The sequence below is a fragment of the Muntiacus reevesi genome, chromosome 1 (assembly GCF_963930625.1).
Source record: "Muntiacus reevesi chromosome 1, mMunRee1.1, whole genome shotgun sequence".
Lineage (NCBI taxonomy): Eukaryota > Metazoa > Chordata > Mammalia > Artiodactyla > Cervidae > Muntiacus > Muntiacus reevesi.
In genome coordinates, this window is record NC_089249.1 from 248977728 (window position 1) to 249001370 (window position 23643).

Consider the following 23643-nt stretch of genomic DNA (forward strand, 5'->3'; position numbering starts at 1 on the left):
CAAAGGTCCATCTAGTCAAGGTTATGGTTTTTCCAGTAGTCATGTATGGATGTGAGAGTTGGACTATAATAAAGAAAGCTGAGCACCGAAGAATTGATGCTTTTTAAACTGTGGTGTTGGAGAAGATTCTTGAGAGTCCCTTGGACTGCAAGGAGATCCAACCAGTCCATCCTAAAGGAGAGCAGTCCTGAATATTCATTGGAAGGACTAAAGCTAAAGCTGAAGCTCCAACACTTTGGCCACCTGATAGAAAGAGCTGACTCATTGGAAAAGATCCTGATGCTGGGAAAGGTTGAAGGCAGGAGGAGAAGGGGAAGACAGAGGATGAGATGGTTAGATGGCATCACTGACTCAGTGAACATGAGTTTGAACAAGCTCTGGGAGTTGGTGATGGACAGGGAAGCCTGACATGCTGCAATCCATGGGGTTGCAAAGAGTCGGACATGACTGAGTGACTGAACTGAACTGAACTTAGCTTAAAACTTACCCAATTTTGCTGTTGGGAGACACTGCTTTGGGAAAAATCCCCAGCGTTCTCATTGTTATCATCTGCTTGTTCAGTGGTGTCTGACTCTGAGACTCCATGGACTGTAGCCTGCCAGGCTCCTTTGTCCATGGGATTTCTCAGGAAAGAATACTGGAGTGGGTTGCTATTTCCTCCTACAGGGGATCTTCCTGACCCAGGGATCGAACCTGTGTCTCCTGCATTGGCAAGCAGATTCTTTACCACTGAACCACTTGGGAAGCTCCTATGTTCCAGTATTAATCCTTCCTTCTCCCTTTTTGGGGCTTGGTTGTGTCTTTTGGCTCAGCATCCACCAAGAGGTGAACCCAGTTTGGGGTTAACAAGATGACATATTCCTACTTTACAGGTGAGGAGGCCGAGGCTCAGCCCAGATTTGAACTGGATGTTAGGTCAGAACCCCTTTCCTTGTTTCTTTGTTCTTCCGTTTGATAAAACTTAGGGTTGCTTAGCTTAGCAATGTGATCTCAAACAGAACACTGTTTTTCTAGATATTTATAATCTCTCTGGTCAAAGGACCAGTATTAATTCCCAATATGTGCATCGGTCATTTTGCTCCCATTGTTTCAGAAGAGAAAACTGAGGCTTGAAGGGGCTGAGGACTGAAATCTGGGCCTGGCTGACCCCTCAACTGAGCCCTTTTGACTGAGAACAGTTTCCATGTAGCTGGTTACATAGGCTTCAAACCTAAGCCCCTTCTAGGTTTCCTCCTGTCCCTTCTCCCATGTCCATGTTGACAAGTTGTTTTGATTAATATTTGAAAATATATCCTGAACCTATCACTTGAGGGAGGGAGAAGAGCTGCTTTAGGGCTACTGTGATCTTTTGAAAATGCAGAGCAAAACATTGGGAGCTTTCCTAGTTGACTTGGAATAAGATCCCAAACCTTACGTAGCCCACAGGACAATGTGCCATCTAGCCCGGCTCTAGCCATCTCCTGTCTCCCACTCATGGCCACATTCCCTTGGTCTCAGCCTCAGTGGCTTCCTACCTTCCAATGTAATAAGAGACTGAAAGAGAAAATAGGCACAGTATGGTCACAGGGCAGCCGCCTGGTAAACGACAGCGTGGTGACAGTGGGACTGTGATCAAGAGGACTGTCCCTCAGGCTCAGCACTGTTGACATTTGGGCCAAGATCATTATTTTGTTGTGGGGGCATCCTGAACCTTGAAGGGTATTTAGCAGCATCCCTGGCTCCCACCCACTAAAGGCTGGTGGCATCCCCTCTCAACTTATGATAACCAAAAACGTTTACAGGTATTGCCACATCACCCAAGGAGACACAATTGCGTACAGCTCAGAATCATGTGTCTCGGGGAAGATGCTGCAGGAGTTGAGAGAGTGGCGTGGAGGCAGAAAGAAAAGGAGGTGGATGTGAAAGGCAGCAAGCCTGCCTCCCCCTCCTTGCAAAACTCCACAGTCAGCTCCTCTTGCTCTGTCCCAGGAGACCCTTTGTCTCAGCAGGAGGCTTCCTTCTGATAAGGCTGCAGTAAACTGCATGCGTGCCTGTGTGTGTGTGTGTGTGTGTGTGTGTGAGAGAGAGAGAGAGAGAGAGAGAGCTGGAGAGAGAGCTGGAGAGGGAAGGGAGAGAGGGAGAAAGAACGGAGACAAAGAAAGGAGACAGTGATGGGTATGAGAATGAGAGGCTGCTGATAGAGGGGAAAAGAGCTCTGTGAGGCTGGAAGCCCCTCTGGCCTCAAGGTCCCCAGCCTCTGAACACTCTGAGCTACATCCCTGGAGGCTTTTGGCAATGGAGTCTAGGGTCCTTTACCCCTCTTCTAAGTGACCCCAGGAGATGACTCAGTGGCCTTATCCTCAGGCTGGAAGGAGTGTGGAGGGGGAGGCACCAGCCTGGTCTTGGCCCCCACCACCTGCGGCCCACCAGCTGTTCCTTTCCATCTGGCCTCTCAGATTCCTCAGAATCTGACTCCACCCCACTCTGGTTCAGCAACCATCCCCCTGGATCTGGAGACCTGGAGTACTCTCATAGCTGCCTCCCTGCTTCCACCCTCACCCTTCCTATCATTTCTTCTCCAAGCAGATGGAATGACCTATTATTAAAATTGCAATTCAGATCATGCCATCCTCGCTCACAGCCCTCCAGTGACTTCCTTGGGCCCCAGAATCAAATTCAAACATCCAGACCCCTGGCACACATTCAGGCAGGTGTGGTCCTCAGCCCCCATCTTTTACCTGAAGTTCCCCTGCCTGCTTTCCCCAGTCCTGTGTCCTCAGCAGGCCTCACCAGACAGGCCTTCCCTTCCCTCCTCATCTTAAAACATTTCCTCAAATTTTGGCACTTCCTCCCATTGCATATGTTTCAAGGCACTTTGGACACAAGGCTTACCTTCTTTGTTATCTGCCTCGCCTTGCTGGAATCTCAGTTTCTTGTCTGTCATTAATTCCTGCATCCGCAGGGCCCATGTGGCCGGCAAATAGTAGGGGCTCCATACACACTTACTGAAAAAACAAAAGAATGAACAATTCCATGGTCTCAAGAGCCCCTGTCCTTGCTATGACTCTATCGATTAAAAAAAGATGTACAACTTGAGAGTTGTGAGTTAAGTTTTATTTGGGGCAAAATGAGGACTGCAGCCCGGGAGGCAGCGTCTCAGATACTGCTGAGAGACTGCTCCAAAGCGGCAGTGGGGGAAAGTCAGTATATAAGGTTTTGGTGAAGGGGGAGTTTAGTGCCATGAATCACTCAATTTACTAAAGGTTTTTTGATAGTCATGAGGGTCTGATGTCAGCATGAAGGGATTTAGTGCTTCTCTAGATATGAGGAGATGCAAGCATTGAGACATAAAATCTGTTCCTAAAAACATCCCACTCTCTAAAGACCTGTCCCACCAGGTTCCCTGGAGCACAGGGTGCCTCACCCCACCCTGAACTCTGGGGGATTGTTGAAGGTCACCAGCTATAGCAGCATGGGGTTCCATCTCCATAGAGGCCGACGGTGAATGCCTTTGTTGTTCAGTGCTCTGGTAAGTGCCAATTTGTAGCTGACAGCTCTGTGCCTCATCATGGGCTTTGTGGCCTTGGGCCTGGTGAGGCTCGCAGGCAGGGCTGACTCAGCCCAGAGTGACGGGGCAGGAGGCACAGATTCAGCAGCCCTGTGAACGGGTGAAGACGTCATCAGAGGCAAAGGCAAGATGTCCCCGGTCACAGTGGAGGGGGACACTTGGGGAGTTACACATAGAAAGACTCTAATGATGACCCCCACGGCTTCAAGAATCCGTTCCCTTCTTTCAGCAGTCTCGGGGGCGCTCTTTTTGAGAGTGCCTCAGTGTTACTATTATTAAGCTGGCTTCCCTCTCCACACGGAAGGACAATCCTGGGGGTAGTGCCCGCCTGCGCCCAAGATGATCCTGGTGGGGAAAGGGGCCGCCCCTCCTCCCTTGGGCCCCGCCTGCGGAGCGCGCCACCAGAGGGCGCTCCAGGTCACCGCATCTTCCTGCAGCGACCGCCAGAGGCAGCGGGGCTGGGTTTTGCTGCCTGTGCCACCTGCTGGGGCCTCTCTCTCTCTCTCTCTCCCCATCTCCCTTTCCTTCTCCCTCTCGCTCTCTTTGAGGTTTTGCTGTAAGAAGTGGGGCTGTATATGGCCTTCTCCATGGAGAGAACTCTACACCCCCACCCGCTACCTGCAGCCAGTTCCTCTCTGAGCCCCTCACTGTTCAGTCACAGCCACTTGACTTTCTGAGATGGAAAAGGCTTATCAGGGTCGCTCTGCTTCACCTCACTGAGGGTGAATCTAAGGGTGAAACAAAATGTTAAACCTGGAACTTTTCTTTTTTGTCCTGATAGCTCGTGAGGTCTTAACTCCCAGCCAGAGATCCAGCCCAAGCCTCTGCAGTAGAAGTGCAGAGTCTTAACTGCTGGACCACCAAGACTGGATGTATATCTTGCCTCTGTCACTTAAGACCTGGGCCACTTGAGTTGGTTCCCTACTCTCTCTGAGCTCAGGCTGCAAACCTTCCAGCCTCTTAGGGATGTGGGAGGTTACACATGCAACATGTTATTGGCTGTGCCTGGAGCTTCCTGGTGGCTCACACCATAAAGAATCTTTCTGCAGTGTGGGAGACCTGGGTTTGATCCCTGGATGAGAAGATGTCCTGGAGAAGGAAACAGCTCCCCACTCCAGTATTCTTGCCTGGAGAATCCCGTGGACAGAGGAGCCTGGTGGGCTACAGTCCGTGGGGTAGCAGAGTCCATATGACTGAGCGACTACTTTCACTTTCTGGAGAGAGCTATTATCATTGTGAGAGTGGCCTATTTAGGCCACCTGTCAAGCCAAGGTGGCAGACCTGGGCCCAGAATCCTCTAACTCAGGCTCCAGCCCTTCCTCTGATGGGCAAGGGTCACCTCTGGTTGCTTATGGGATCCTAGTTCCCTGACCAGGAATGGAACCCAAGCCCTCGGCAGTGAAAGTTGCGGAGTCCTAACCATCAGACTGCGAGGGAATTCCCGAGGGGGATTTTCTTTGTGGCCCTTTTTGTTACTCTTGAATACTGAAACATGTGAATGTATTACCTATTTTGAAGCTTAATTCTCGAACTTTCTGTAATGAAAGAAAATGGTGACCAAAGAAAAATTATATAATACACCATAATATGATAGGACATGATATAATGTAATATATTTGGGTTGAAGAGAACTCATCTGGGATTCCTTCTCCATCCCCCTCTTCTTTCCTCCTTTTCTCCACTTCCTCCTCCTTCTCTTCAGGGAACTGCCTTCTCTGGACCAGCCCAGATGGTGAGCTGTCTCTGAACTCATTCATTCATTCACTTGTCATTGATTTATTCACCAAATGTGCTCTGGGACAGAAGGAGGATTTAGGCAGACATAACTCTACTTTCTGCTGTCTATGGGGGAGAGAGATATTATGAACCCACAACTACCCAACAGTGTCATTGCAATTAGTGAGTGCCGTGACAGAGAGGTGTTGTGGCAGCACAGAAAATGGACCTCAGCTAGCCTCCAGGGTTTAAAAGGCTTTTCTGAGGAAGTGACTCCTCCCCCCCGCCCCTTTTATTCTTGAACAAACTCTTATAATTTCTTTTGAAAGAGCTAAAAAATGTACAAAAATATAGAAAGCATTATCAGGAACCCCATGCAGCCATCACCCAGCTCCCACAATGGGCAACATGGTTAATCTTGTTTTGCTTCTGCACTACCCACTCCCCCACTTCACCCCCACCCAATTATCTTGAAGCAAATCCCAGACATCTTATTATTTCATCTTTAAATACTTCATTGCGCTGTGCTCAGCGCTAAACTGTGCTTAGTCGCTCAGTTGTGTCTGACTCTTTGGGACTCCATGTACTGCAGCTCACCAGGCTCCTCTGTCCATGGGGATTCTCCAGGCGAGAATACTGGAGTGGGTTGCCATGTCCTCCTCCAGGGGATCTTCCCAACCCAGGGATTGAACCCAGGTCTTCTGCATTGCAGGCAGATTCTTTACCATCTGAGCCATCAAGGAAGCCCAAGAATACTGGAGAGGGTAGCCTATCCCTTCTCCAGGGGATCTTCCTGACCTGGGAATCAAACAGGGGTCTCCTGCATTGCAGGCAGATTCATTACCAGCTGAGCTACCAGGGAAACCCAAATACTTCATTATGTATCTCTAAAAGATAAGGGGGTGAAAATCTATCTGCAATATGGGAGACCGGAGTTCGATTCCTGGGTTGGGAAGATCCCCTGGAGAAAGGAATGGCAACCCGCTCCAGTATTCTTGCCTGGAGAATTCCACGGAAAGAGGAGCCTGGCGGGCAACAGTCCATGGAGTCGCAAAGAGTCGGACACGACTGAGCGGCTAAGACTTTCACTTTCAAAAGATAAGGACTCTTTAAAAAGAAAAATATCTCAGTGGTAAGGAATCCACCTGCCAATGCAGGAGACATGGGTTGAATCTCTGGTCCCCTGGAGAAGGAAATGGCAACCCATTCCAGTATTCTTGCCTGGAAAATCTCATGGACAGAGGAGCCTGGTGGGCTACAGTCCATGGGATTGCAAAAGAGTCAGTCATAGCTAGTGTCTAACCAACAACAACAAAAATCACAACACCATCATCATGCCTAAATAAAAGGAACTTTTCCTTGGGAGAGGAAGTGACATTATGCTTAGAGTAGGTGAAGCAGGTGCAAACGCCTGAGGCAGAGAGGGGCATTTTATATATATATGGAATAAACAGAAGACCTGTGTGGCCGAAGCAAAGAAGAGAAGGGTCGTGGCATCAGCTGGACAATCTAGGGCTTTGTAAGGTGCAGTAAGGACTCTGGCTTTGAACCTTACCCTCATAGCAATAAGTAGCCCATGAGAAAAGTGAAAGTGAAAGTCGCTCAGTCATGTCCAATTTTGAATTCTCCAGGCTAGAGTACTGAAGTTGGCAGCCTAATCTCTTCTCCAGAGGACTTCCCGGCCCAGGAATCAAACCAGGGTCTCCTGCATTGCAGGCAGATTCTTTACCAACTGAACTATGAGAGAATCCCGTAGCCTGTGAGTGGTTTTAATCAATGTTGAGAGATGATCTGTGGGCAGTGAAACAAACAATTCCAGCTGAATACCTGGGCCTCCCATTGAGCCTGAATTGTGCTTTCATGTTTTCAAGGTTGAACAGTTATTTATCTCCTTCAAGATGTTCAAACAAGGGCTTCCCTGGTGGTCCAGTGGCTAAGACTACGAACTCCCAATGCAGTGAGCCTGGGCTCAATCCCTAGTTGAAGAACTAGATTCCGCAAGTTGCAACTAAGTTTGCATGCAGCAGCTAAAGATCCCAAGTGCTGAAACTAAGACTCGGTGCAGCCGAATAAATAAATTAATAAATATTAAACAAAAAAGATGTTTCGATATCTGTGTTCCTATCTGACAGAATGTGAGCTCTGGAATGAGGCCGATTGGAATTGAAATCCCACCTCTGCCCTTTGTAAGGGCATCCTTTCCCTTTGTAAGCATCCTTTCCCTCTTCTATAAAAAGACCCAGTGTCTTGCTTCAGAGTTCCCTGTAGAAATGGGGTGAAATTCCATAGGGAAGTTGCAGGCTTCCTTGCTTCCTGATCCTTTACTGGGAAATGTGCTGTAGAGTGAAAGAGAAGCCCAGGGCTCAGGGCCCACCGGGGTAGGAGGCACCCAGCCAGCAGCCTTGGGCTCTACTTCCTGCTCTCTCTGAAATCTCGACCTGAAGTTTACAGCCCCTTGGGTGAGGCTAGGGTGGGGATCATGGAGGGAAGCCATATGGCAGCTAAGCTTGCCCATTGGCTGTTGGAGAATGGTGGTGTCCCAGGTAGAAAACCGCAAGCTCTCAGGGAATAAAAAATTGTGGTGGGTCCCCTCCTCCACTGCCAATAGTGTGGTTTGAGCTTTTGATAAGGCCTGAGTCTTCTTCCTGGCTCGAGACCCAAGGCCTCCCAGTCAAGGGCAAGATCCCAGTGATGATTCAGTTGTTACCCTTGGCCAGGATTTGCAGTCTCAGCGTATTTAAAGCCACAGCTCGGGCAGGTCAACACCATCGACTTTCTCTCTTTTTGTGTGCCCACACTCGAGTCCCTGGCTCAAATGGACACTTGCACCTGCATGCACATACACACTACATATTTCCTTGTGTGTATATGCACTTTTCTCTACACAGACTTGTGCATCTACATGTGCATTTTTGCACATAAACAGGTGTGTATAAACTGACACGTACACACATGCACACATATACTGCCCTGCACATACCCACATTCCTTAAAACGTACACACACAAGCAAAAGGGCACATGATCAGATACACCCGCCCTCACGTTCATGACGTACGCCTGCTGTGGGAGAACGTCTTTAAAGATGGCTGCCATTGCTTCTTTTCTTCTCTGAATGTGCATGCTGCCCTACCTAGCCAAAGGTAAATTCTATTCCATTCCTCTTGGATAGCTGTGGAAGAAGTAACATTCTAAGATTTCTGAATCCAAGCTTTATGAGGACTGGCAGTTTTACTTCCTCCTTGCTGGAAGTCAGTAGCTATGTAAGAAGTGCAAACATCCTGAGACCACCATTCTGTAAGGAAGCCCACATTAGTCATAAAAGAGAGAGAAGCGATGCGGAAGGGCATTCACATGTCAGACATGCAAACTTAGACTTTCCAGCTCAGCCCACTTACTAGAGGAATATAGCTTTGTGAATGACCCCTGATGATACCATTTGGGGGAAATGACCACCCAGCCATACCCTGCCCAAATTCTGATCCACAGAGTGATGGGAAATAATAAATAAAATTTTGCTGGTTTAAGCCATTATATTTTGGAACAGTTTGTTATGCAACAATAGGTCATCAAAACAACCATACACAACACATACTCACTTATGCTCACATATACAAAAACTCATGTACACTTCTAAAAAGGCATACTTGCATACATGCAAGTACATAACTTTGTACTAGATAGCTTTTTTTTTTTTTTTTTTTTTTTGCTGTGCCGTGCAGCTTTCTGGAGAAGGGAATGGCTACCTACTCTAGTATTCTTGCCTGGAAAATTGCATGGACAGAGGAGCCTGGTGGGTTACAGTTCACGGGGTCACAAAGAGTTGGACTCAACTGAGCGCAGCACAGCAGCATGCAGCTAGGAGGCTTCTCTGACCAGGGACATGGCAGTGAAAGCCCAGAAACCTAACTGGTAGGCCACCAGGGAACTCCTGTACTAGACACTGTTGGCTATCTATCCAACACCCATTCCTACTTGTCTTCCTTCCTGACAGAACTGTCAGCTGATTACCGTTCCACCAAGCAGCTTTGGGAGTTGAAAGGCTGTGTCTATCCTTAGTTCCAGGAGAGGGATCCTGGTGCATCTAAACCAAACTTGGTGGTCTCATCCCCTCAACAGATAGGCTTAACTTTGGCCATGCTTAGTTCTACCCCATAAGGCATGGAGGGAGGTAGGCTTGGGCTTCTGGGAAAACTTCCTCTCTAGGGAAAGTCACCCCAGAAACATTAGATTCTTTTTTTTTTTTTTTGGCTGTGCCATGAGGCATGCAAGATCCTGGTTCCCCAATTAGGGATCAAATCCGTGTTCCCTGCAGGGGAAGTGTGGACTCCCAACCACTGGACCACCAAGGAAGTCCCAGTCACTGGATTCTTAATGTCTGAGTGTGGGATATGGAAACGCTACAGTCATTTTGTGACCATGAGAATGCAGAATTAAGCCAAGAGGAGAGGTGGTTGTTGTTCAGTTGCTAAGTCATGTCTGACTCTTTGTGACCCCATGGACACCAGGCTTCTCTGTCCTTCACTATCTCCTAGAATCTGCTCAAACTCATGTCCATTGTGTTGGTGATGCCATCCAACTATCTCACCCTCTGTTGCCCCCTTCTCCTCCTGCCCTCAATCTTTCCCAGCATCAGGGTCTCTTCCAGTGAGTCGGTTCTTTGCATCCAATGGCCAAAGTATTGGAGCTTCAGCTTCAGCATCAGTCCTTCCAATGAATATTCAGGGTTGATTTTCTTTAGGATTGACTGGTTTGATCTTGCTATCCAAGGGACTATCAAGAGTCTTCTCCAGCACCACAATTTGAAAGCATCAGTTCTTTGGTGCTCAACCTTCTTTATGATCCAACTCTTACATTCATAGGTGACTATGGGAAAAACCATAGCTTTGATTATAGGGGTTTCCCTAGTGGCTCAGATGGTAAAGAATCCACCTGCCAATGCAAGAGACCTGGGTTTGACCACTGGGTTGGGAAGATCACTTGGAGAAGAAAATGGCAACTCACTCCAATATTCTTGGAGTGAGAATCCTGGAGAATCCCATGGACAGAGGAGCCTGGTGAGCTACAGTCCATGGGGTTGCAAAAAGTCAGACACAACTGAGCGACTAAGAATGCATTTATGCACTTTTGTTGACAGGCCCTTAAAGACATTATTGATCAAAGCAATCAGTCAGCTTGAGAGTCCTCCTTCCCCACCTCTGGAATTCCAGTCACGTGAGATAAAAGCTTATTTATTGTTTGGGAAGGGTTGTTTGCTTGTTTTACTTGAAGTCTAAGGCATCCAACTAATACCTACCCTCCCTTCAGTAAATAAACACTCTCACATAACTATATACAAACAGATCCAGGGTCATGCTCAGAAAGTCACAGCTGAGCACATGTGCACCCTGCTTTGCATGGATACACCAGTATATAATAATACTCCACATGTATACCCAATGATATATACCTACACACAAAGGAAGTATATATCCTTCTACATATACAGATACAGGGGCACCTACACATACTTTCTCAGGACATGCATGCAGTTTCATTGTAGAGTACTGCAGATATAAACGTTCCTGGGCAACGTGCATTTTTGTATAGAGAAGCACAGACACGCACACTGGCCACATTAATGTCAACATGAATTTAGTGATTCCTGCCCGTGTCTGAAGAGCAACAACAAACAGAGCTCTGAGGGGGGTCCCTGGCTGCAGTGAGAAGCCACTGGCAGAGGCCAGCAGCACCTCACCTGGGACTGACGGAAAGTTCTGGAAATAGGAAAGAGGGACTTGCAGACCAGAACATGGCCCAGGAGGCGGGAGGTCAATTCCAGTGTGACCTAGACATGCATGGCAGCCCCATGGTCATGGAGGCTGAACTCAACACAGCACCAAGGAAGGCTGTGAGAAGCTTGTTTCTACCCTCAAAGGGGAAAAAAAACCTCCCCCACCGCTGCCCAGCACCTCCTTCTGCACTAACACAAAACCTGTGCTGTGAGGAAGCCCAAGCTAGTTTGCCCCCCAAGGGCCTCTTTTGGCTTTCTCTGTGGGCAAGCATTTGACACTGCAAGAAAGTGGATTTTCACCATTTAAGGCAATGGACATTCCAGGTAAAGATGAATACATGCAAAGGCACCGTGGTGCAAAACAGCATCGTGAGTGTGTGGGGTTCCAGTGACCATGGGTTTGCAGCAAAGACAGGGCACAGCAGAAAAAGAGGCTGGGGAGGGGGGCAAGGGCCGCATCAGGCCCCTGGGTTTATCTCTAAACTCCACAATTCCGTTCAATCACCCTGACTCCCAGTGTCAAGAAACTCTGCACTTAGGCCTTCACCCTCCATTCACTGCTCTTCTCATGCCAAACTCCTACATCAAACTGATAAACCAGATGTTTTGTGAGATAAGGTAGCAATAAGCAAATTTCCTTTTTGGCTTGCTTATGAGGTTATTTAGACTTTATTCTCTCAATCCCCCTTCTTTTGTATCTTCCTATAACCCAGATGATCTACCAAGGATATATATATATATTTTTTTAACCAAGGATATTTTTGTTAAATTAGTTTTTATTTATCATCTGATAATGTAAACTCATCTTTCAGAAATCTCATATTTCTAATGTTTAATAAAACACAAGTTCTAAAATAGAATGTATGATACAATCCTATTTTGGGTAAAATGTTGGCATGTATATTAATGTGCATATCATAATAACATCTGGAAGGATACATACACCAACTAGTAAACAACTGTCATATCTGAGTGATGGGATTACAAATGATCTTTCTAGTTTTTAGGCTTTACTGCATTTTCCGAAATTTTATGCAAAAACCATAATTGACTTTTAATATCAGTAGAAAATGATGTCAAATTAAAAAAAGAATTTAGGGACTTCCCTGGTGGTCCAGTGGCTAAGACTCTGTGCTTCCCCCCATTCCCCCTAGTGCAGTGGGCCCAGGTTTGATCCTTGGTCAGGTAACTAAATCCCACATGCCACAACTAAGGTTAGATGCCACAACTAAGAGATCTCACATGCCAAAACAAAGATTGAGCATCTACGTGCCTCAACTAAGACCCCACTTAGCCAAATAAATAAATAAATAAAAATGATATATTTTTTAAAAGAGTTTATCCACGTTTTAGCCAAAAGTTTAAAGCTGGTTGTTAGAAAGGAAGAATAAAGGGAGAATTTTAGGGAGAAGTGGGGAAAGGAAACATGAAATCACCTTGTGGATGATAGACTTTTCCAGGTGTCCTCAGAGCCCTGACCTAACCCTTATCGCCATAGTCTTGCAGCCATGCTCTGAACCAAGGCCAGACAAATAGGTAAAGAAGGTCATAGACAGAGCTGCCACCTCAAGGATCGTCTGATACCACTGGGGTGGCAGCCCGAGTCACATGTGCAGGAAATGCATGCCAAGCAGTAAATGAGAGGTGAGCTAGAGAGCTAAGTCACCTGGGGGTGAGGAGACATGGGTTCTGTTCCCAGCTCTGGCACCCAGCAACCTTGGGCAGGTTGCCTCACCACTGTGAACCTCTGTCTCTTATCTGTCAGAGGTATAATGACGATAACCGGGATACTGTGATGATCAGATGAGATAACCTATCTGTGACTGCTTTGTGAACCCTGACAGGTGCCATAGGTCACCTGTCAACCTGCAACAGGGCCTCTACGGTAAAGGAATCCATCTCTAGAGGAAAATTCAGACTCAAGCTGTCGGCAAGGGGAGTAGGCCATGTGGGGCAGGGTCGCCTTTGGATGGGGCTTCCCTAGAGGCTCAGCAGTAAAGAAGCTGCCAGCCAATCCAGGAGACACGGGTTTGATCCCTGGGTCAGGATGATCCTCCAGAGGAGGAAATGGCAACGCTCTCTAGTATTCTTGCTTGGGAAATCCCATGGACAGAGGAGCCTGGCGAGCTATAGTCCACCAGGTCACAAAGAGTCAGACACGATATAGTGACTGAGCATGAACACCACCTTCAGATGGTCTTTAAAAATCCCACCACACAGGCTGCGGCCTGCCCAGCTCTGACATCACACACAGAACGTAAACTCAGCAAGGGCATTCATGTCTTCGCTCAAACACCCACACAGCTGGATCCCCACGGTAGGGCAGTACAACCCAAGGAGAAAACATAGGAGCGACCACTTCCTGGCCTTCTCTGAATGTTCAGTCCTTTCCATAATTTAACTGCCTGCTCTGGGTAATTACTTCTCTCCTGCTTATGAGCTTAGAGCAATAGTAGTTCCCGATTACTAGAAACTTAATAAGGCTAAATTATAATGAGTGTCCCGTGAAATTACATACCGCATTAGCACCAAATGAGTTCATTAGAAATTCATTAGGAGTGATTCCTATGGCTGCCACAGGTATTAATCATGGTTAGCCAGCGGCAGGAGAGGGGGCAATGAATAACTGCACAGGAACTGTACAAAGACCTTTCAGCACCTGACTTTGGCCCGAAGCAATATTTTTCAAGGGTCACAGGCTGCTTTGGTTCTAAGTTTGGAGGGCAGGTTGTTTGGATGTTGTTGGGTCTATCTTCCTTGCTTCCTCCTCCTTGCTGGCTATGGCCCCAGAAAGGGTCAGATGGGGAGACATGGCGGGGTGGCTCTGGGGTGCTGAGAAATTATAAAGAGGATTCAGGGTTCTTGCCTGCCCAGCATGCATTTCCCTGTCCTCTGTATGAGTCCTTATCTGTTCCTTGAAGAGTTACCTCTACCCCTGCTGCACATGGGTCTTCATGGGACTGTCAGTCAAGACCCTCCACCCACCCCCAGGAGTTGAATACAACCTAGTTAGGCCAACAGAACTTTGTCTCCTGGTCCTTTTTTTTTTTTAAAGCGTGCTTGTTCAGTCACTCAGTCGTGTTCAACTCTTTGTGACCCCATGGATTGTGGCCTGCCAGGCTCCTCTGTCCATGGGATTTTTCAGGCAAGAATACTAGAGTGGGTTGCCATTTTCTCCTTGAGGGAGTCTTCCCAACTCAGGGATCAAACCTGAGTTTTCTGTATCTCCTGCATTAGCAGGCAGATTCTTTAGCACTAAACCCCCTGGGAAGCCCAGGGTATCTACATACTGGTTCAGTAATAAATTATTTACAGTATTATGTACAATTTAAAGACAAAAATACACACAAATACAAACCTATGTATGCTAAGTTGGTTCAGTCGTGTCCAACTCTTTGTGACCCCATGGACTGTAGCCCACCAGGCTCCTCTGTCCATGGGATTCTCCATGTAGTGGATTGCCATCCCCTTCTCCAGGGGATCTTCCCAACCCAGGGGTTGAACCCACAACTCTTATGTCTCCTACATTGGCAGGCGGGTTCTTTACCACTAGCGCCACCTGGGAAGCCCGACACAAACCTACCACTGTAATAAAATGTCATGGTATTTTTTTTTTTTCATTTATTTTTATTAGTTGGAGGCTAATTACTTTACAATATTGTAGTGGTTTTTGCCATACATTGACATGAATCAGCCATGGATTTCCATGTGTTCCTCATCCCAATCCCCCCTCCCGCCTCCCTCTCCATCCCATCCCTATCCCCCCTCCCATCATGGTATTTTTAACAGCTATGTATTTCTGTGTATGATTCCACTTGACTCAGGAGGCTCCTAGGTCATTTGCTATAAATTGAATTTCCAATTAAGACTTGGAAATCATAACATAAATAACACTATAGCACCTTGAGACTTTGCCTGCTTTAATGATACTTGCTGAACTGCCTGGCTGTTTTAAAAGTTATTTTTAATCTTTTTTTATTTTCAGGAGAATTTTTACATTCTCTTATATTAATAGCATTCATTAATATGATTCAGTATCATTTAAAGAAAAGAGGATCACAAGGTGAAAAGTCAAAATGACCACTAAAAAATAGTCCTTTAAATTAGGTAGCATCTATTAAGTATTTGCTAGGTCCTATGCTCCTTCCTACATACCTTCATGTGTTGAGTTATTCAGTCCTCCCCACGTCTCTAGGAGTCAGGTTTAATCGTTAGCCCCATTCTGCCCACAAGGACTCCCAAACACAGAGGTTAAGTGACCTGTCGATATAGCCAGTAATTGGTTGAGCTGGGAATCTGAGTCTCCAGTGGAGGACTATAAGAAGGGAGAGTGGGGGACTTCCCTGGTGGTTCAGTGGCTAAGAATCCATGCTCCCAATGCAGGGGGCCTGGGTTCAATCCTTGGTCAGGGAATGAAGTAAAAATGTTAGTCGCTCAGTCATGCCTGACTCTTTGTGACCCCACGAACTGTAGCCCACCAGGCTCCCTTGTCCATGAAGAATTCCCAGGCAAGAATACTGGAGTAGGTTGCCATTTTCTTTTTCAGGGGATCTTCCCAGCCCTGGGATCAAACCTGCACCTCCTGCTTGGCAGGTGGATTCTTAACCACTGAGCCAGGGAATCCCCCAGTATATCCATATGGTGGATTAATTTATGGTCATTAAAGTGATAGCAGGGGACGGGGCGGGCAGGCAGGCAGTGGGAATGATGTAGAAGACTTGATAAGGGCAGTTGACATAGATAATGGAGTTGGGAACCACCGCTGATGAGGGGTAATACCACTGAGCTGTTCAAAACCTGGCTGAGGGCCGACCATGAATTTGTCGTGGTGGTGCGCTCCTCCACCACCTTCAGTTGCGTGTGTTCTTCTGGTTGTAGCCAGCAGTCTAGTGATAGGAGGTGGAAAGGCAATTTTTTTTTTTTTTTTTTTTTTTTGTCCAAAGATGGGACCTGGGAAGCCAGGGTGACCAAAGGACAGTGAGAGTCCTAGCAAAAGAAGTAAAGCATCTGGGATTTCCCTGGTGGTCCAGTGGCTAAGAATCTGCCTTGCAGTGCAGGGATGCAGGTTCAACCCCCAGTCCAGTAACTAAGATCCCACACACCGTGGAGAAACTTAAGTCTGCGAGTGGCAACTACTGAGCCTGCGTGCTGCAACTAGAAAGTCCATGCACCACAACAAAAGATCCCTCGTGAAACAACGAACATCCCATGTGCCACAACAAAGACCCAGGGCAGCCAAATAAATAAGTGAAGCACCCATGGGCTGGAGAGGAGAAGAAATGAGGCCAAGAGTAGGAGATGAACCTGGGAAAAGGGAATGAGCCATGAGGCTAGGAGGTTCATTCAATGGGGCGGGGACTGTTCTCTCTTCTGCTGTGTTATCTTCCTTCCCTAACACAGCCAGATGCTCAGTAAACGCATTTTGAATGAATGAATGCATGGGTTATTACTCTGACGTTAGAGCCAGAGACTGGCATTCTGCTTTTCATCAGAGAGCCACAGTGGTGGCAAATATCACTTCAGATCAGAGAAAACTGAGTTCACATTCAATTTTGATCAACAACAAGCTGTGTGACCCGAAACAAGCCACCTAACCTTTCTGAGCCTAGGCTTTCTTTTCTGTAAATAGGGATAGGGACAGATTTCTCAGAAGTCTGTTGCAGGGATTAAATGAGATGCCATGTGTCGAGTCCCTAGCACTGTGTCTGGCACTTAGGGATCACCTGCTAAGTACCATAGGAGGAATCGTGGTCTCCAAGAGCCTGGCTGGTTCTGGAGGCTGCATCCAAATTCAACTGATGCATTTAGTTAGAGGTCACGACTGCAAGACCTGAAGTACAACTGTTTTTGCAGTCAACTAACTGTGACATTTCTGAGCCTGTTTCCTTATTTATATAGTAGGGATAATATCAAGGCCTACCCAATAGACTGGTTGGGAAAATCTGAGTAATAATTTATGAAAAGCATTTAGCATACTGCAGGTGCACAACATATGCTGGCTGCTAGGATTCCCCATTCTTGGAGGTGAGGAGGAGCTGGCTTTGTTGAGGGCGTAAGAATAGGAGTTTTGGACCTGTCAGCCTGAGATGGCACAAGACATGAAGCGGAATTGTTAGGTGGGCAGTTCAGTGTAAATTCAGAGAGAAGGTCTCAGATGGGGAAAATATCTGGGACTCATCGACATACAGATGATATTTCAAGCCAATAAACTGGGGACTTCCCCTGGTGATCCAGTGGTTAAGAATCCCCCTCCAATGCAAAGGACATGGGCTATAAAACTGGTCACAGAACTAAAATCCCACATGCTGTGGGCAACTAGAGATCCCACATGCCGTAACTACTGAGCCTGTACCTTCCAGAGATTTTGCACCACAAGAGAAGCCCATGCATTGCACAAAGACCCAGCACAGCCAAAATTAAAACAACAACAATAACAAACGAGCTAAAAATTCAGCATTAAAAATAATAATAAGCCCATGGACTGGATGAGACCTCCAAGGAAATAAGTGCTTAGAGAAAAGGCAAGAATGAGGACTGAACTCGGGGGCACTGGATGCTTAGTGATGAAGGACATAATTGTCACTACAAAGCTGGTGACCAGATACAGTGGTGCTGAGGCTGCATGGCCAGCCTGCCCCAGCAACATTTATTTAACGCGCTCTTACATACTGTGCCAGGCTCTGAAAAGAGTGCTTTATGAAAATTAACTCATTTAATACTCATAGCAATCCTTTAAGTTAGAAGCAATTATTATCTCCATTTTGCAGATAAGAGAACTGAGACACAGGAAGATAGCTAACTTAACCAAGGACACTCTGCCAGAAAGTAGCAGAGCTGAGATTTAAACCCAGGGAGCCTGATCCCAGAGCCTCCATCTTTTCTAATTTTAAATTGCTATGTTCTACTTGTGTATAAACCAAATGTCAACTGGATTTTCCAAGGGAATGCTGAATTTCTTATTCTCTGACCATCGAGAGCAGAGCTGGGAGAACTGTCCTGGAATAAATGGCCATCAGAGGTCCCACTCAGCCTGGGTACCCCAGGATTAACCCTAGTTAGCATTTCAGATTCTTGGCTGAGAAGAGAAGAGGAAGGGGATGGATGGCTGATCAGGGAATTTATAACCCTGACGGGTCACTCAAAACTTCATACACGGCTCTGGAAAGTCCTGAGGTGAGGAGGTTAGGGGGAGGTCAAGGGCTCATGTTCCAACTGTGGACTCAAGCACCTGCATTTGCTACTTTCTTCACTAATTATTCTCAGAAATAATGGTGGCTGATTTGACGCTGGAGCCAGAGTCCAGGTGGGAAGTTGGGGTGGCCCAGGGGGGATTAACCTTGGGGGCATTCTTTATCTCCATGGGGAAGAGCTGCTCTAGGGGTTCAATTGCCCCATAAAACCTCACTGTGACACGGAAGCAGTTTGAGTTCATTTACCCCTGTTGGAAGGTTCTCAATGAGTGTCTGAACTAATAGGTGAACCTCAATGGAAGAGGGGGAGAGAGAGAGTGTGTGGGTGGGTGGAAGGCTGGACGGTCAAATGCACAGGGACTCCAGTTCAGAGGAACACAGCTGAGTCAGGTGTCCCGGTGCCAAGCCTGTCCCTTCCCACACCCCTGCCTCTCCCATCCTGTCTGTGCTGCTGGCTTTGGATGAGCTACTGAGGAGAAAACGGTTCTGACCATTCACAAGGAAGTTCATGGGAAAGAAAGCGAAGTCGGGGTCTGCTGAACCCATCTGGTCCATCTGCCAGCTGCTGCCCACAAACCCTGACCTGGAGCTTCTTGGGGTAATAACCACAGCACAACTACTGGGGATTCCAGGGCCCCACCAGGCTCGCCAAATCAAGTTGTGTGGGGCAGGGCCCATAGGTTTCCATTTTTCACAAGCCCTCCTCTCCTGCACCCTTAGCAGTGTATGATTAAGACCACACTTGGAAAACAGTCTCACAGCCTGCTCTTCCAGACTGCTCTGAACCAATAAGACAAAATCAGAGATGTCCCAGTGCTTACTAGGTACACAGTCATAAACAAGTAGGAAATGCACCCTCTTCCCTTAAAGGGATTGTAATCTGATTGGGAGATAAAACACACATTTTGTGAAGAGTTAAACTAATGCTACAATAAGCAGTGGGCATTCCTTGTGGCTTGGTGGTAAAGAATCTGCCTCCAATGCAGGAGACTCGGGTTTAATCCCTGAGTTGGGAAGATCCCCTGGAGAAGGGAATGGCAACCCACGCCAGTATTCTTGCCTGGAGAATCCCATGGACAGAGAGCCTGGTGGGCTATGGTCCATGGGGTTGCAAAGAGTCAGACATGACTGAGCCTCTAAGCGCACGCGCGCGCACACACACACACACACACACACACACACACAGAAATAATAATATCATTCAGTGAGCACCTACAAAATGCTGGATCCTGTGCTAAGCCCTTTATTTATATACGCTCATTTAATCTTCATTTAGTCTCTGGAAGGCAGGTCTGGTTTTGTTTTATTTGGCTGCACTGGGTCTTAGTTGCAGCACCCGGGATATTGTTGCTGCGTGTAAGATTTTAGTTGCAGCATGCTGGATCTAGTTCCCTGACTAGTGATCAAACCCAAGCCCCCTGCATTTGAAGCTCAGAGTCTTAACCACTGGATCACCAGGGAAGTCCCAGAAAATAGGTATTTTTATCCCAACTTGTGTCAGGATGGCCGAGTGGTCTAAGGTGCCAGACTCAAGCTTCTCCTTTCCACTTACTAATGGTTTATTTGCCAACTTCCCTCACGCCAGCCTTCCCTGACCCTTAAGAGGTGACAAGAGTGATGCCTCTGTTTTTCAAAATACCCTGATATAACAGACATTATCTCATTTATCACACCATGTTGCAACTGCCTGTTTCCTAGGCTGGGCCTCTCACAAGACTGAAGACAGATACTTGGTAGTTCCAGGATCTGGTGCACCGTAGGTACTCAGATAATATTTTCTGAATGAATAAAGATTCTGTGTGAAGTCTTGGTTAATATTGTGACTCTAAAGCCCAGGTTTCCCCATGAGCCGTTACAAGCAGCTGGTCCACACCAGGCAGATTCCTGTAACTGATTATCTACAGGTTGGAGTAATCAAAGAAGGCTCCCTGGAGAAGGTGGAGTTGGGAAGACAATTCAAATTTGGAAAGACAGGTGAAAGGTGAGCAGTCATTCCAGGCAGGCCAAGGTACAAAGGTAAAAGAGCATACTTCCTAGAGGCCCCAGGGGATTTGAGGAGACTATATCCCATCCCCTAAACCTCTCTAGCTTAACCATCTTACATCTAGCCTACATCCCAAATACTGCTGTGGATTACTTTCTTCCAAGCTTTCCAGGGAGATGACAAATGCTCTTATTGGCTTCCCACGCCTAGACCAGTGGATTTCTCCATTTGGAAAGTCCCTTTAAATAATGAACGGAGTAGTTTTCAGTTTCCATGAAGAAATAAGATCCATTAATATCTATGACATACTGCTAGGTGGGGGAAAAGGCAAGGGAAAACAGTGTCTTTAGAGATCAGCAACCGGGCAATCAGGGGCTAATCCAATTCAGTCCCAATGTGGCAACACATATTAAGAGTTGAAAGAATGTTCCAGATCCCATAACTTTGTAATCCTTTAATGCAAGAAAATTCATGTAAACAAGCTCACTGTGGCCTCTCATTTAAAGGGGTAACCTGGGAACCCCCTAAAATTCCAACGGCAAACATTATGCAGCCATTTCTAACAATAAACACGGCAGCTTTGTGACTTCCCTGGTGGTTCAGCAGCTAAGACTCTATGCTCCCAATGCAGGGGACCCGGGTTCCATCTCTGGTCAGTGAACTAGATCCCTCATGCCACAGCTAAAGATTTCCAATGCTGCAGCTAAGACCTGGCACAGCCAAATATATAAATATAAATATAAAAATACATATAAATATAAATATTTATATTTAAATATATATGGCAGTTTTACAGAAACATGGGCCTATATTTACAAACCAATACTGAGCAAAGAAAAAGAGAATGGAATATTGCATTTACATGGTGACTATGGCTATTATATATCTGTTATAATTTGAGTCAGTGAGAAAGAAAGCAAGGATGAGAGAGGAGAGAGAGGAGCGAAAGAGATAAGAGAAAGAAAAAGTAATGGGATTATGGAAGGTTTTTGGAAATGTCTTTAAATGATGCTGAAAATTGTCTTGGTAGTAAATATGAACGATACATAGGGACTCTGTGACTTTGATGGGATACTTAACTTCTCTGAACCTTGGTTTCCTGGTTTCCTCCTTGACTAAATGGGGACAATAATGGTATTTACTTCACAGAGTTGTTTGGAAGATTAAATGAGATAATCCATGTAGAACTCTCAGCATCATGCCCAATGGATGGTAAACAGTAAGTGTTAGCTATTACTGTCATTGTTACGTCATCAATGCATCTCCTGTGTCCTGCATTGACAGTTGGATTCTTTACCATTGAGCCACCTGGGAAGCCCTATAAGAACCATAGTCACCATGTAAATGTAATATCCCGTTCTCTTTTTCTTTGCTCAGCACTGGTTTGTAAACACAGCCCCATGTTTCTATAAAGCTGGCATTAAATATGTATATACCTGGCTGTGCCAGGTCTTAGCTGCTGTGTTCAATATCCTCAGTTGCACCATTAGGGATAAGGGGAAATGGATCAATGAAGGAAAATTCTCATGTGCTCTAGATAGGAGTGTAAACTGTTCTAGTATAGATATAGTTTTAACTTACATATAAGTTTATATATAACTTTAGGTACAAAATCTCTGTTCTAGGAATTGCATGTCTAGGAATTCATCCTTAGCAAATAATCTTAGTAAATAATCTGACTTGTACACCAAGAGGAGGGTATGAGAATTTTATCTCAGAGTTATTTATAACAGAAAAAGATTGGGAACAACCTAAAGGCCCAGCAATAGTTACACAAACTGTGAAACATACATAGCATAGAATGTGGTATACTTTTATGTAATGATACACACATGTACTTACATCATTACATAAAGAATAGATGACAGAACAATATAATCTTATTTACAGAAGAAAGTATAGGTATTCACTTAAAAGTCTGAGAAGACAGATACCAACTGTTATCAAGGACATCTCTGCCAGAACTGTCACTCGCTCTGAATTACAAAATTTTAATATATATAATTTAGCATCAGAAAATCCAAGATGGGGTGGGGGGAGACAGTGTGGGTATGCGTTGATTTTTTTTTTTTTTTAATAAGACTCTTGACTGGGGCAAGGAAGTTTAAAATTGAAAATTGTAGATTTGCAGAATGTGGCAAAACTGGTTCCATCAGTTCAGAAACCACTCAGTCCCAGGTCTGGGGTTAGTAACTGCAGTAAATTCTGCTTTGCATATAAATGATGGGGATTCTTAGGGACTCTAGAAAAGGAGACAGATGCAAAACTTTCCTTAATAATAATAAACATGAGAGCCTTTGTAAGTGCTTCATACTTTGCATGGCCAATCTATTTGATCCAGAGAGCAGTCCCATGAGACAGGCAGGGCAGGAGTTATCATGAGGAGATGGAGTCCTTGAGTGTGAAGTGGTGCCAGAGTCAGAACAGAGACAAGGCGACTTCCCTGGTGGTCCAGTGGTCAAGAATCTGCCTTCCAATGCAGGGGACACGGGTTTGATCCCTGGTTGGGGAACTAAGATCCTGCAAGCTGTGGGGCAAATAAACCTGTGTGCCACAACTAGAGACGCTGTGCCTTACAATGGAGATCCAGCACAACCACAAAAGAACAGGGACAGGAAGTTGGGGCTGGACTCCTGGCCCTTCCAGTTGCTCAGCTGGAACAGAGTGAAATTTGCCACACTCCCAGCCCGTGCCCGGCGCATAACTGGTCTGAAACTGGCACTGCCTCCTCTAATTGACTCCCTGGTTAGTGGGCTACACTCCACGGGTGCGGATGATCACACCATCTACACCCATCTCATGCCTGTGCTTCTGCAAGTGTTCTTTGCTACAGACAAACTCATTGTTTCCTTTCTTGGTGGCCCTACCCACCTTCATCACATTGTTCCCTCAACTTACAATGTTATCTGCCTCTTCCAACCTTACCACTTCTCTAAACATCCAGATTCTTTCAAGACCTGTATTAAAGGCCACTTGCTATGCGAAACTGCACCAGCTAGCTGGACCCTATTGCTTCCTCCCCAGATCTGTGTGTCTCAGGACACATCCCATCCTGCTTGCATGAGGATTCTCTGCAGGTGTGTTTTGTCACTGGACCAGACTGGAAGCTCTTTGGGGAAGGGGGCATGTCTCACTGTTTCCTCAGTGCTGGCCCCACACTGAGGTACCCGACACACTCTGGTCAATGAATGCGGGGGTGACTGAGTAAAGGAGGGATGCTAGGAGCATGGATGGAGGGAGGACATGGATGGATGGATAGAGGAGGGCTGGGCAGAGATGGATGACCACTCAAACCCTGCAGCAGAGCCATCCCTAGCCTTGCCAATGGCAATGGGATTCCAGCCAGCAAGTCCCCAGGTGAATAACCTCAGGGTTTCTGCTCCTCCACGTCCTGCCCACATCATAAAATTGCAAGCGTTTCCTCTTCAGGGGTG